Source organism: Dermochelys coriacea, chromosome 8, assembly GCF_009764565.3.
Source record: "Dermochelys coriacea isolate rDerCor1 chromosome 8, rDerCor1.pri.v4, whole genome shotgun sequence".
Taxonomy (NCBI): domain Eukaryota; kingdom Metazoa; phylum Chordata; order Testudines; family Dermochelyidae; genus Dermochelys; species Dermochelys coriacea.
Genome location: NC_050075.1, coordinates 9,271,251 through 9,287,630, shown reverse-complemented (window position 1 = coordinate 9,287,630; position 16,380 = coordinate 9,271,251). Strand labels below are relative to the sequence as shown.

General features: G+C 41.0%; 1 protein-coding gene across 3 annotated transcripts in view; it reads right to left on the bottom strand.

The window, feature by feature from the left end:
* COL23A1 (collagen type XXIII alpha 1 chain) overlaps positions 1-16,380 on the bottom strand; it is a 349,789-nt gene that overhangs the window by 67,746 nt on the left and 265,663 nt on the right. The window lies entirely within an intron of this gene.

Here is a 16,380-nt window from a genome sequence, read left to right as displayed (position 1 = left end):
ATCCACAATAATCATTATCTGTACTGGAGTAGTGCCTAGTCACAGACCAGGCCACCATTGTGCTAGGTGTTGAACAACTGCTCTGGGTGGCTGGAGATGCCATAGCTGGGAGAGGTGTAACATCAAGCTCCTGACCACTCCTGGTTATTAAAATCCCATGGGACTTTTTACAAGAATTGGCTCGTTATTTCCAATGAGAGGAGAATGGGCGTTTACTGAATTCGGCCGGGGGAAAGTTTTTTCTTCACTTTCTGATCTGAATGGTTCATTGGATAGCTTTGCTCTCAGCTGCTCCACCACAAAGCAGTTGCATTCCCATGGTGGATCAAACGACCCCTGGACATGCAATTGGTAACTGTTTTGTAGAATGTGTTGGATAAGGCCCCATTATACTGTGACTATTAGTTATTAACAGATGCTGCGTTTCCACACAAAGCAGCCATCCATTATCCCAATCTAGGCATGGTTAACTCAACAGGCAGCACAAACACTGGATGAAAATATGTAAAGAAAAAGTATTTACCACATATGCAAAACTGGTCTTTGAATATGTTTTTCTTTTGAGCTTAAGTCATTTTAGCCTTCTTACCAATGCACAATTCTCAAATACTGTTCAGTATTTACAGTGAATATATTACACCTGACAAAAAAAGGTGGCAAAAAACCCTTCTGAAGCAATAGAAGCCATGCAAGCATTCTGTGCTTTCTTCTCTCTCTAAACAACTCTGTTGTTCCTGTTTGCCTACAGTGCCAGCTCATCCTTTCTTTCCCTTAGGCATTTGCATGCTGGTGCCAGGAAGACTTAGCAGAACCAACCATATGGTGGTCAGCTATGAAGCCTGTTGATAGTTTTTTCAGTTGACCCCTTGCCAATGACAAACATTTTTACCAGTTCACTCAATGGTCTCTGTGACTTGTGTCCTCTCCATCTACATTTCATCTTCTCTGTGGATGAACTGCTTAACATGCATTTGCCAGATCTTGTGCTCTCTGGACACATATTAGCACTGAGAATTTAGAAGTAGCTTATTCCACAGAGAATTGTTCACAGTGAGCACTGATCTGAGACAAGGAACACAGCAGAAACAGCTTGCTGTCACTCAGCAGTCTGTGAAGCACAAGAGGGCACTTTTAATCTTTAAAAAATGAAAACAACTAAAAAAAAGCAAAGCAGGTCAGTTTTGATCCTTTTAGCAAGGCAGTTCTGCTCTTCCACAAACCTAAGTGTCACCCATTCCTGGAAAGGTAAATGTGAAAAATAAAGACTGTAGTGATGACAACAGATTTTTTTTCATATATAGCTATCATATTCCTCCAGTAAAGAGCAGAGGGTCATCATCTGCTTTAAAGAAAAACTCCAGTATTTTCCTAGGAACATAGTTTTGTTTCAACCTCTATATTTTATCTTACTGCCAGAAGGGATTCAGAAGATGACAGTTGCATCCATGAGGACTGGTATGATTCTGATCTGTCCCCCTTCCCTGCCTCTTCAACCCCCCGCTCACAGATGAGACTACTCCCCCAGAGAGTATATGTGGGGTCTTATGCTGAAGGCAGGCAGGGCTAAATTGAAAGGTGGTTCTGAGAAGTGATGAGAACTCTGAGTAGAGGGCTGAAGAAACTGAGAAGTGGAATGGAAATTGGCACTAGCGTTTCTTATGTGGAAAAGGTACAATGTACTAATCGTAACGTGAAATTCCTGAACAGCAGGAACACAAAGGAAGGACTGTAAATTCAATCCAAACAAAACCACTGATACCCAAATAGTTTTTTTTTAAAAAGTTGGAAAAAAAAAGCAAAATCAAGTTTAAAATTCAATGCTTTTTGCAATGATTTTAATGCAAAATTTGTCTCTTTTGCCTCAATCTCTCACTTTATCTCCCTTAGTAGGAACATGGCAGCTGTCTTTAATATAAAACTAGAGGCAATGGGGGGCTTTTGCCATTGACATCAGTAGCAGCAGGATCAGTCCCCTAACATACTCTGAAATATATATATATATAAACATTAACTTACTCTATCTGCAGCTCAGCTCTGCAACTCTTTCTTAAATCCTGGAAGTCCAGGTGATACTGAAATACACACTGTGGCCAAACTTGTCCCCAAGAGATACATATGCTTAAGCACTTTGCTGAATCAGGGGGTTAAACTGTAAGCATGTAAGTATTCCAAAGTACCTAAATATGTATTTAAGCCCCAACGATGCTTCTATTGACCCAAAGTATGGACTGGTTGACTGTGTGTGTATATAAATCTCTCCTCTGTTTTTTCCACCAAATGCATCCGATGAAGTGAGCTGTAGCTCACGAAAGCTTATGCTCTAATAAATTTGTTAGTCTCTAAGGTGCCACAAGTACTCCTTTTCTTTTTGCGAATACAGACTAACACGGCTGCTACTCTGAAACCTGTGATTATGCAAGGCACTGAATTTAGCCGTATAGAGTGGAAATCTGTCAACTTCATGAAAAAACTCGCACAGATACAGACAGACATCATCTTCCTCTCCAAATGCAAACAGATGGACATCATACCGAAAGGACTGAAGGTAAAAAATCCATTACAATCTACATACCACACAGACTATGCTGACAGCTTGTGCCACACACTCTCAAGGAAACTGCGGAACCACCTGATCAACATCCTCTACAGCAAACAGGGAAAGATTAAGAATGAGCTCTCAAAACTGGATACTCTCATAAAGAACCAACCTTCCACACAAACTTCCTCGTGGCTGGACTTTACAAAAACTAGACAAGCCATTTACAAAACACACTTTGATTCTCTACAAAAGAAAAAGGACACTAAGCTATCTAAACTACTATATGCCACAAGGGGCCACAACAATGGTTCCCGTAACCCACCCAGCAATATTGTTAATCTATCCAACTATACTCTTAGCCCAGCGGAAGAATCTGTCCTATCTCGGGGCCTCTCCTTTTGCCCCTCCACCCCCACGAACATGATACAGTTCTGTGGTGACCTAGAATCCTATTTTCGACGTCTCAGACTCAAGGAATATTTCCAACACACCTCTGACCAACATATTAACCCACAGAGACCTTCCTGCCAACACTACAAAAAGAAGGATTCTAGGTGGACTCCTCCTGAAGGTCGAAACAGCAGCCTGGATTTCTACATAGACTGCTTCCGCCGACGTGCACGAGCTGAAATTGTGGAAAAGCAGCATCGCTTACCCCATAACCTCGGCCATGCAGAACACAGTGCCATCCACAGCCTCAGAAACAACTCTGACATCATAATCAAAAAGGCTGACAAAGGAGGTGCTGTCGTCATCATGAATAGGTCAGAGTATGAACAAGAGGCTACTAGGCAGCTCTCCAACACCACTTTCTACAAGCCATTACCCTCTGATCCCACTGAGAGTTACCAAAAGAAACTACAGCATTTGCTCAAGAAACTCCCTGAAAAAGCACAAGAACAAATCCGCACAGACACACCCCTGGAGCCAGGACCTGGGGTATTCTATCTGCTACCCAAGATCCATAAACCTGGAAATCCTGGACGCCCCATCATCTCAGGCATTGGCACCCTGACAGCAGGATTGTCTGGCTATGTAGACTCCCTCCTCAGGCCCTTCGTTACCAGCACTCCCAGCTATCTTCGAGACACCACCGATTTCCTGAGGAAACTACAGTCCATTGGTGATCTTCCTAAAAACACCATCCTAGCCACTATGGATGTAGAAGCCCTCTACACCAACATTCCACACAAAGATGGACTACAAGCCGTCAGGAACAGTATCCCCGATACTGTCACGGCTAACCTGGTGGCAGAACTTTGTGACTTTGTCCTGACCCATAACTATTTCACATTTGGTGACAATGTATACCTTCAAATCAGCGGCACTGCGATGGGTACCCGCATGGCCCCACAGTATGCCAACATTTTTATGGCTGACTTAGAACAACGCTTCCTCAGCTCTCGTTCCCTAATGCCCCTACTCTACTTGCGCTACATTGATGACATCTTCATCATCTGGACCCATGGAAAAGAAGCTCTTGAGGAATTCCACCATGATTTCAACAATTTCCATCCCACCATCAACCTCAGCCTGGACCAGTCCACACAAGAGATCCACTTCCTGGACACTACGGTGCTAATAAGCGATGGTCACATAAACACCACCCTATATCGGAAACCTACTGACCGCTATTCCTACCTACATGCCTCTAGCTTTCATCCAGATCATACCACTCGATCCATTGTCTACAGCCAAGCGCTACGATATAACCGCATTTGCTCCAACCCCTCAGACAGAGACAAACACCTACAAGATCTCTATCATGCATTCCTACAACTACAGTACCCACCTGCTGAAGTGAAGAAACAGATTGACAGAGCCAGAAGAGTACCCAGAAGTCACCTACTACAGGACAGGCCCAACAAAGAAAACAACAGAACGCCACTAGCCATCACCTTCAGCCCCCAACTAAAACCCCTCCAACGCATCATCAAGGATCTACAACCTATCCTGAAGGACGAGCCATCGCTCTCTCAGATCTTGGGAGACAGACCAGTCCTTGCTTACAGACAGCCCCCCAATCTGAAGCAAATACTCACCAGCAACCACACACCACACAACAGAACCACTAACCCAGGAACCTATCCTTGCAACAAAGCCCGTTGCCAACTGTGTCCACATATCTATTCAGGGGATACCATCATAGGGCCTAATCACATCAGCCACACTATCAGAGGCTCGTTCACCTGCGCATCTACCAATGTGATATATGCCATCATGTGCCAGCAATGCCCCTCTGCCATGTACATTGGCCAAACTGGACAGTCTCTACGTAAAAGAATGAATGGACACAAATCAGACGTCAAGAATTATAACATTCAAAAACCAGTTGGAGAACACTTCAATCTCTCTGGTCACTCGATCACAGACCTAAGAGTGGCTATACTTCAACAAAAAAGCTTCAAAAACAGACTCCAACGAGAGACTGCTGAATTGGAATTAATTTGCAAACTGGATACAATTAACTTAGGCTTGAATAGAGACTGGGAATGGATGAGTCATTACACAAAGTAAAACTATTTCCCCATGGTATTTCTCCCTCCCACCCCACCCCCCACTGTTCCTCTGATATTCTTGTTAACTGCTGGAATTAGCCTACCTGCTTGTCACCATGGAAGGTTTTCCTCCTTCCCCCCCCTGCTGTTGGTGATGGCTTATCTTAAGTGATCACTCTCCTTACAGTGTGTATGATAAACCCATTGTTTCATGTTCTCTGTGTGTGTGTATATAAATCTCTCCTCTGTTTTTTCCACCAAATGCATCCGATGAAGTGAGCTGTAGCTCACGAAAGCTTATGCTCTAATAAATTTGTTAGTCTCTAAGGTGCCACAAGTACTCCTTTTCTTTTTGCGAATACAGACTAACACGGCTGCTACTCTGAAACCTACAAGCTCTTTGTGGCTCAAGCACTTTCAGTTCTGTGTTTGTGGGTCCTGCTCTGTGATTAGGGTTCTGAGGTGCTACAACAGTACAAATAATAATAATATGGACAGTAGCTGATTTTCCAATACAGGGACAGATTTTAACACCCTTAGCTATGTTGAGTAGTATCTTACCACTTGAATTGTTCAGTTCAAATCAATCTGTCTACTTATGGAGTAAGGATATCAGAATCTGGCGCACAAGGATTTCTTCGTTAAAAATATTTGTAAAAAAATGCAATGACTGGTTTGCCCCTTTCATGATTCACTTAAAGAATTTCTGGTTTTTAAACAAAAGAAATAGTGTGAGCAGCACAGTGCCACAAGGCATAAACTGCTGTACCTCAGCACTTGGTTATTTCCATACAGTCTAACTAGCGTATAGAATTTTTAACAGTGACCAGAAAGACACCATTTTTATACCAAGTTTCATTTCAGTGTAATGGCTCAAGTCTTTCCACTTGAAAATTGTAACTGCAGGAGGCTGATCCTGAATTTTCTAGTATATTCAATATTGACACTGAAGTCAATGGGAATTTAGGGACAGGCTCTATATTGTTAATATTGACCCAACTTGAATGGCAGCATATTCAGCTCAGAGATTTGACTAGAACTAAGGACTCAGTCTACGTTAGGTATTCTATGGGCCATCACCATCATATCTGAGTGCCTCATGATCTTTATCCTCAACACCCTTGTGACGCAAGGAGAATTTTTTACTCCCATTTTACAGGTAGGGCACCGAGAGAATAAATGACTTGCCCAAGGTCACAAAGAAAGTCTGTCAAAGCAGGGAATTGAACCCAGGTCTCCCAGGTCCCAGAACAGTGACCCAACCACTGGACAATCCTTTGTCTCTTCTAATCCTGCAAACACTCATTACAGAGCACAGTACTTACCACTGGAAACAGTCCCATTGATGCACAGGTGCTGGAACTAGGGGCATTGAGGGTGCTGCCACAACTTCTGGCTTGAAGTGGTTTCCACTATATACAAGGTTTACAGTTTGGTTCAGTGTCTCTAAGCACCACCAATATACACACTGCTCCAGCACTCCTCCATTAAGGCCAATAGGATCGCTCATGGTTGTAAGCATTATTCATAGACTTTAAAACCAGAAGGGACTATTATGAGAGTCATAATTCCAGCCAGAGAATGTCACCCGGAGACTCCTGCATTCAGCTAATATACTGTGGTTGAACTAGAGTGCATCTTTTAGAAATGTTCAGTAGTGAGTGTCTGCAGGATCAGGCTTTAAACAAGGACTCTGATGTGGACATGCTGTCAGTTTCTGAGTGGAAAAGAATATTTTCTCCATTCAGATGAAGCCTCTTATTATGGAGATGACTCTGTGCTGTAGTTTAATTGGGTAGGGGAGGAATGAGATAAGTTTTCAGGGCCTTGCTATTACATTTTCCAGGAAAGACATACTTTTACAATTTGCTAATTCTAGCTAAAGGGCTCAATGGAAATTATTTAGGATTTAGATAGTTATGGGTTTGCTTCCTAGCCAGGGTTTAATCTCAATCTTGCTATATAACTAAAGTGGCTGTTAATATATGAAACAACATATTAAATGTATACACAGTATATCATTTTCATTACATAGGCCTCGTCTACACAGTACACAAGTATAACTAGGTCTGTTGGAAATAAGATTTTCTTTTCCTTTCACTGAAATAGTTACACTATTTGTGTAGTGTGGACACAGTTATATCAGTATAAAGGGGTCTTACACCAGTATTGTTTATTCCCTTTCTTATAAGGGAATACTGTACATACACACACCATCTGCATACAAACTAGTGACAGACTGTCCAGGTGCAGGAACATAAGAACAGCAATACTGAGTCAGACTAAAGGTCCATCTAGCTCAGTATCCTGCCCTCTGACAGTGGCCAGTGCCAGGTGCCCCAGAGGGAATGAACAGAACAGGTACCACCAAGTAATCCATCCCCTGTTACCCATTCCCAGCTTCTGTCAAACACAGGCTAGGGACACCATCCCTGCCCATTCTGGCTAATAGCCATTGATAGACCTACGCTCCATGAATTTATCTAGTTCCTTTTCGAACCCTGTTATATTCTAGGCCTTCACAACAGCATCAGGCAAAGAGTTCCACAAGTTGACTGTGCATTGTGTGAAGAAATACTTCCTTTTGTTTGTTTTAAACCTGCTGCCTGTTAATTTTATTTGGTGACCCCCTAGTTCATGTGTTATGAGAAGGAGTAAATAACATTTCCTTATTTACCTTCTCCACACCAGTCATGATTTTATAGACCTCTATCATATCCCCCCTTAGTTGTCTCTTTTCCAAGGTGAAAAGTCCCAGTCTTATTAATCTCTCCTAATACGGAAGCCATTCCATACCCCTAATCATTTTTGTTGCCCTTTTCTGAATCTTTTCCAATTCCAATATATCTTTTTTGGGATGTGGTGACCACATCTGCACACAGTATTTGAGATGTGGGCTTGCCATGGATTTATATAGAGGCAATATGACATTTTCTGTCTTATTATCTACCCCTTTCTTAATGATCCCCAACATTCTGTTCACCTTTTTGACTGCCGCTGCACATTGAATGGATGTTTTCAGAGAACTATCCGCAATGACTCCAAGATCTTTTTTTTTTTGAGTGGTAACAGCCAATTTAGATCTCATCATTTTATGTGTATAAATGGGATTGTGTTTTCCAATGTGCATTATTTTGCATTTATCAACATTGAATTTCATCTGCCATTTTGTTGCCCAGTCACCCAGTTTTGTGAGAACCTTTTGTAGCTCTTTCCAGTCCACTGGATTGGGCATTGGATTGAAATCAAGTAATCTGAATTCTATTTCCAGCTGTGCCACTGACCTGCTGTGTGACCATAGGCCAATCACTTCTCTATGTCTCTTTCCATTCCCATTGTTTGTCTGTCTTATTTAGTTAGGCAGCCCTGTGGGGCGGGGATCGTCTCCTGTGATGTGTTTTTATGGTGCCTAGCACAATGGGTCCTGATCTCATTTGGAACATGTAGACTCCTTTGTCATACACTGCTTTAGAAAAAGGAGACAGCTAGCCAGAATGATCAGAGTTATTTTTACTGAATGGATTGGAACATTGTGTGGCTCACTAGTATCTCTGGAAAAAGAAAAGGAGTACTTGTGGCACCTTAGAGACTAACACATTTATTTGAGCGTAAGCTTTCGTGAGCTACAGCATCCGATGCAGTGAGCTGTAGCTCACGAAAGCTTATGCTCAAATAAATTTGTTAGTCTCTAAGGTGCCACAAGTACTCCCTTTCTTTTTGCGAATACAGACTAACATGGCTGCTACTCTGAAACCTGTTAGTATCTCTGGAGGATGTCAAACAAAGCCACTAAAGTTTGACATTTTTAAATCAGCAGGTCCAGATAATTTGAATCCAAGTGTTTTAAAAGAACTGGCTGTGGAGCTCACTGGACTGCTATTGTTGATTTTCCAACTGGAGAAGTTCCAGAAGACAGAAAAGAAAGCTAATACATGCCAATTTTTCATATGGGTAAATGGAATGACCTGAATAATTATAGGCATGTCAGCCTGGCATCAGTCTAGGGCAAGATAATGGAGTGGCTGATTGGGGACTCGATTAATAAAGAATTAAAGGAGTGTAATGTAATTAATGCAAATCAACATGGCTTTATGGAAAATAGATCCTGTCAAACTAACTTGATATCATTTTTTTAAATGAGATTATGAGTTAGGTTGATAAAGGTAATAATGTTGACGTAATATACTTGAACTTCTGTAAGGCATTTGAGTTGGTAGCACAGATTTTCATTAAAAAACTAGAATGATATAAAATTAACATGGCACACATTAAATGGATTAAAAACTGGCTACTGGATAGGTCTCAAAATGTAACTGTAAATGGAGAATCATCATCATGCAGGTGTTTCTCCAATGGGGTCCCCCCAGGGATCAGTTCTTGACCCTATGTTATTTAACATCTTTATCAATGACCTGGAAGAAAATATAAAATCATCACTGAAAATTTTGCAGATGACATAAAAATTGGGGGAGTGGTAAATAATGAAGGGGACAGATCACTGATTCAGAGCAATCTAGATCACTTGTTAGACTGGGTAAAAGCAACCAATATACATTTTAACATGGCTAAATGTAAATCCATACATCTAGGAACAAAGAATGTAGGCCATGCTTACAGGATGGGAAACTATCCTGGGAACCCGTGACTCGGAAAAAGATTTGGGATCATGGTAGATAATCAGCTGAACAGGAGCTCCTAGTGTGATGCTATGGTCAAAACAGCTGGGAGGCACAAACAGGAGAATCTCGAGTAGGAGTAGGGAGGTTATTTTACCTCTATATTTGGCACTGGTGTGAGTGCTGTTGGAATCTTGTGTTAATTTCTGTTGCCCACAATTCAAGATGGATGGTTATAAATTGGAGAGGGTTCAGAAAAGAGCCACAAGAATGATTAAAGGATTAGAAAACATGCCTTACAGTGAAACTCAAGGAGCTCAATATATTTAGCTTAACAAAGAGAAGTTGAAGCAGTGACTTGATTACAGTCTTTAAGTACCTACATGGGGAACAACTATTTAATAATGGATTCTTCAATCTGGCAGAGAAAGGTGTAACATGATCCAATGGCTGGAAATTGAAGCTAAACAAATTCAGAGAGGAACAACAATGAGAATAATTAACCATTGGAATAATTTACCAAGGGTCACAGCGGAGTCTCCATCATCGACAATTTTTATATCAAGACTGGATATTTATCTAAAAGATCTGCTCTAGGACAGACATGATCACAATGGTCCCTTCTGGCCTTGGAACCTCTGAATCTAGGAATCATGGAGAGAAAGAGAGCACAAAATACAAATCATTTGTGGAGGAAAGCAATGTATCTGATTTGTCTCGTTTATCCTGATTCTGGCATTCTCCCTTTAGTCCCAGCCACACTACTGGATATTTTAAGAGCTATGATAATCAAACTGTTATCAGTCGCCCTAGAAGTCTATACCGGGGTTTCATAACATTTCAGAAAATAAAAGGAACTACAGCTACATTGATAGCAAGAAAACTTACTATGGCCCTGATCCTACAAAACTTACGAATGTGCTTAACTTTACTCACTTCAATGGGACCACTTGCTGCATGTCAAGTCTTTGTAGGATCAGGGCCTAAACTGTACTAATTAAACATGTCAGATGTTAACATGGTTCCATCCATTGTATGGACAGGATTAACAGTAGATTAAATATAAAAAAATCAAAGTTTTATAGTATTTGAATGAGGAGTTTTTCTAGGCAAAACTTTGACGTGGACTTTCTAAAAGTCTATCAGATTAGACCTGGAGCAACTGGGACTTCACCCTCACCCTCTGGTTTTCAGGCTATGTATGGGAGAAAATGGTACATTAAAACTCAAATTGTTTTAGATCCCCAAGCAATGGGGAGAAGGAACAGTACCCCAAGGAGGTCACTACCCATCTACCCCAATCATTATAATTATAATCAGACTATTGGATTGAGTCAAACTGCTTCGCAATAATAACAGTGCATCTCTAGAGGATTCAATGACACGAGGCATAATGAAAACACTTTCCTCCTCTCCTCCAAGCAGTTATGAGAACGTTGAGACAATAACAGTTGATCACTTTGGCAATGGGTAGGATAGTTTAATAATCTGTGTGATAAAATTGTTTCCATAAAAAAAGCTACAAAAAGAAGGGCTGTTTTCTGCTGTGTTCTCTGCCAAGAATGCTACAAAGTTTATTCCTTTCCAATTTTGAAACAAATATATAAACGCTAAAGTTAGTCTTCTGGCAATTTACTAACTTTATTGTTTTGCCAGCTGAAGTCTGCATTTAGAATAGCTCAGAAGCTATAATTAGTGATTACATAGAATTTTGGGATTTTTTGTTTTTAATTGCAATCTACATAGCTAGGATGAGCACAATAAAATATTTTTAGTTGTTTTAGAGTTAAAATGAAACATTTTACTCCTTCAGCTCTCCTTAGTCTTAGATCTTGATCCAATGAAGACTGTGCAAAAAGCTATGCATGTGCTTATGTCGTTACAGTATCTGGGCCTTATTTTATACACAGGCTTGGCAGAATTTGATTTTTATTTTTTATAATTTCAATAGATAATATCAATGTTTATTTTTAAGCATTATTTTTTCAATTTTTATGAATTTAGATTTTCACAATTGCAAGAAATTACAGAGGATGAGACAGTTATTTAATTACAATAGATGCTGAGATTCAAAGAGTTAAAGCTTTACAAACCATTAAAACAGAAATCATCAACATCATACATCAAAATATACAAATTAAATATCCTTAAACCAACAAATCATACCCATTTTTACTACTCATTTGCTAGTCCATTTGTAACAAACTTTACTGGAAAGTCTAAATCACTGGATATTTACTCTATTACATTTGCTTATCTGTAAATTTCAGTTATCGTTGATGGAAATATTTTGTTGTTGGCTTGTGTGTGTATGGTGAAATTGACATTTAGCGACATTTACTAATAAAAATCTAATCCTCCCAAGCCTATTTATATAGTGTCTTTAAAACTGCTTTTCAGGATGCTTTAAAGAAGTGGTTTTCAACCTGTGGTCCATGGAATTTAATATAATATTCAACCATCCAATAGAATTTCATATAATATTACACCTCTGCTATAGAATTTTACAGTATGGTGCAATAAGCTTCCTGAAAGAAGATAATTCACTATTTAATTCTATATTTTTTCTTATAACCCTATTACATTTCTATAGAACTCTAATTGGTTTCATTAATTTCAAATTCTACAACAGTTATTTTATCTTCTTATAGAAATAACTTTATCAACTCAAGATTAAAATAGCCACATATGTAACAAAACACTCCAGTACATCTGCTGGTTTCTACTGAGGTCCCAGAAATTTAAGTGTCATGTGCATTTATGACTATGGATGAAGAAACATTTGACTTAGACATGTTATTTCTTAATATGCCAGAAGTTACATGTAGTTATTTCATTGGATATATAGATTAAAAAGAATTGCTTTCAACTTTTGTTAAAATAAACTGTTCTTGGAAATTTAGAAGAAGGTAGAAAGAGCACCCCTCTATCTTCTCAGAAGACTACATCAAGTTCTGCCCTACGTTACAGCCATGCAATCCTATTGACTCGTACAACTGTAACTGAGGGTAGAATATGACCCAAAAATGTAAGCTGCATCAATTGTCAAAAAGCCATGTGTGGAATATACAGCCGATATCCCATCCATGCATCACAACAGATGGAAGACTTTTTATCCTCCTTTAAACTCACATGACAGACACAAAGCCAAAATTTCTTTCTACCACAACAATGCCTGTTATTGAAAATATCAGGGAAGTTTTTGTTTCTTATTTTACTGTCAAAACCTCAGGTAGTGTAAATAACATTTCCACACACCCCCTCCCCCCCCGGCCCAAAATGTCCTGCAGTGAACAGAGCTGCACTTAACTTTAAGGCAAGCAGCTGAACTGACTTCACCGCCAAGTGTTTCCCATCTGTATATCATAAATTCACAAAAGGGCATCCTGACACAGTGACGATCACTAAAGAGACTGCACATGAATATTCAGGTTCCCATACGCAGTATGAGACAGCTAGAGGACAGAAAGCAAGCCCGCTAGCTAATCTCTTTTTTATAAACCACAAATGAGTAACAGAGTTAACCACAGCAGCATGTGTAACACAGACCATCTCCCAAACATCTACCTGTTCAGGAGTGACTAAATCATTAGACCAGTTTGACCAAGCAATTGGATGTGATGGAGGCCAGATTGTGCTGCTACTGAATCTGAGACACAAGTGCCTGCTTTTATTTAATCTAACCCCTTTCCTCTCCAAATGGCATTGGACTCTTCAGAAAAGAGAGATACGTTTGCCTCCTTCTTAGATAAAGCTACTTATTGTGCTTACAGCTCTGTGGAAGCAGCGGTCTGGGGTTTGGATGAGTTTTGGCAAGCCTCACTGGCAGGTTTGGCTCACTCTGTTTTGCAACTATTTTGACTAGGATCTTAAAGTGAAACTGCACGAGTTACCTTGAGTGCAGGGCCCAGTGGGGTCGGAGGGAAACAGCAGCCACAGTGGGGCAGCAACAGGTTCCTGCCCTCTTGCAGACAGAAAGGCAGGGGTGAGGAATAGGTAGAGCTTTGACTCCGTTTCCCTCCAATACTCTGACCAGCCGAGCTGCGGTGATGGGGGCACCAGCAAGGGGATTGTGACTAGTGTGTGCCCTCAAGGCAGATTGTAAGGTTGTATCCTAGCCCTGTGTAACTGAATTATTTCTTTCTTTCCATCATTTCTGGTTTTTAGGAGCCTGTGACTAGAACTGCACTTGGCAGTGCCAAAAATGTCATTGGGATAAAAAAAACCCCAAAAAACTCCCCCAAACCCAACAAAATAATATTTCCCAAGGGCAGCACTAATTTATAAATGGTTGTCAGCATCCTGTTGAAGAAGAAAGTCATTCTAAAATTGCTATTGAATGGTCCAATTAGAGCAATGTTTCATGCTTAATCTTTAATAAATTAAATTCTTAACCTCTGATAAGCCACTTAAGCATTTCTATAAACTGCTGTTCAGTCGTGTTTGCTGTTCTTCAGAGGGATTTCTACTGGTTGTTCCCTGTTACTTTGCAGTTAGCAAAAAGTTGTCCATGTTGCTATGAACGTTCATTCTGGGATTAGCATTTCCCCCTGGTCACAATGACTGGGTCCTTTTGATGGGAGAGGGATGATGTGTAGGTATCTGAGGCCTTGCCAGCAGTGCTACTCTGGGCAGAAAGTGCAAGGAGCTTGAGAGACCTCACCACACTGTCGCTCAATTGTTCCTAGAAACCTTTTCCACAGCTATAAGAGGTTAACTCCCAAGCTGCTGCCACCTACAAAGTGTTACCATGACCTTGGAGCCACTGGCAATCAAGATGGGTTCAGGCAGTAATCCTGCCTGCAAACATCCTCTCAAGTCTTTAACCCTGAGTTCACACAGCTCAAGGAAGCTACTTTATACAGTGGTGTGTGGGGCAGTCAAGCACCTCAGGGAAAGTGCATGGTACTATGTGGGGGAGGGGGCAGGAGTTGATATGGTCAGAGCAGGACCTGCAGAGGCAGACCAGGTTTTAAAAGGGATATACAGTGGTCACCATTAAAAGGCCAAAACCCCCAGGAACTGCTACACTCTGTCAGACACTACATTAGAAAACACTGACCATTTAAACAGAGATACCCCCCCAAATACCACACCCTTGTATTGACCATCAGCAGGGAGCACTGAACCTGGGAATCTTAAAGCATGTGCCTCTACCTGCCTTAGCTAATAGACTTATGTCTATTAACCAAGGTTATAGCAGGCTCATCAACCACTATATGCAACCAGCCACCACTAGAGAGGGACAGGGTACCATTCTGAGTGGGTGTAGGTTACATGAATGGTAGTTATAATTTCCTCTGGAAATAAGCAGTCCGATTGACTATAAATTATTACAAAGAATCTTGCAGGTCTCCTACTGTTCCTTTCAGAATGGGTTTTTATACTGAGTTTAAGTTATTAAAACCAACTAGAAGGGCAACTGCATACTTTCCTGCTATTGAAGTAATGAAATAAAAGGCTTGTCCTAGAAATTAATTTACTATTACATTGTCCAATCTGGGAGGCCAGCATCCCTGAGGAAATCTTTTCCCAGGGCGGCTCAAAAACAAGTTCCAGGGAAATGAAAAGTGAAAAGCTTTTCTTTTTTCCCTTAGTCGTTCTCACTTCAGCCATCCATTCATCCATCACACACTGAAAGTTTCTGCTGTTTGCATGGTTTCAGAGTAGCAGCCGTGTTAGTCTGTATCAGCAAAAAGAAAAGGAGGACTTGTGGCACCTTAGAGACTAACAAATTTATTAGAGCGTAAGCTTTCGTGAGCTACAGCTCACTTCATCGTATGCATCAGATGAAGTGAGCTGTAGCTCACGAAAGCTTACACTCTAATAAATTTGTTAGTCTCTAAGGTGCCACAAGTCCTCCTTTTCTTTTTGCTGTTTGCATGAGTCCAAAATGGAATTAAGCCAGAGCACAAGGAGGAGGAAAACAAGAAAGTGCATTTTCCCAACAGCTTCTTTTAAAAAGATGTCTGTCATGGCAAGGAGAAGCCTAAATCGTCTCCTGTCCCTTAGAAGGGGAACAGCAGGAACATCAAAAAGCCCTGACAGAGATTCAAGCAACACAGTGTGAACTGTACATTATTCACAAAAACAGCTGCAAAACTGCAGTGCACTGTAACACTAATGGACATACATTGTGATTTCACTGATTGATTGCACACACAGCATGCGGAGCAATCACTTCACTCACCACTGGAATGCAGGCACTTGCTCCATTCTGGGGTGGCACATGGCAGGTGTTTAAAAATGCACAGTAGCTACACAATGGGGTAGTGGGGCACATGTAAATCCACAATTTGGGATTTGGCTAGAATCGGGTTAATACTCTTACTCTTGCAGTAAGTGTCACAAAGTCATTATAAAAAAAATAGCCAGGACCTTGGTTTAGTCTCTCCTCAGAAAGAAGACACCCTCTGGCTGAGCAGCATCCTTTAGAACCAGTGCAAATGGGAACAGCACCATATACTAAATTACCAAGACTGCATCATGCACTCCTGGGTCTTCCCCTAGTGGTCTAACTCCCAGCAGGGCTGTCCCTAGTGGGGCAGGGGACCTGGGGTGGACATTACAAATCCGTCCCTTCCAGGAACAAACCGACACTTCCTGGACTGACTGCACCAGCCAATTGCACTGGCCCGCAGGGCCCCCCAAAGTGCGGGCCCCAGAGCGGTTTCCCCGATTTGCTGTACCCAAGGGACGGCTCTAACACCCAGGGACTGAGGTCAGC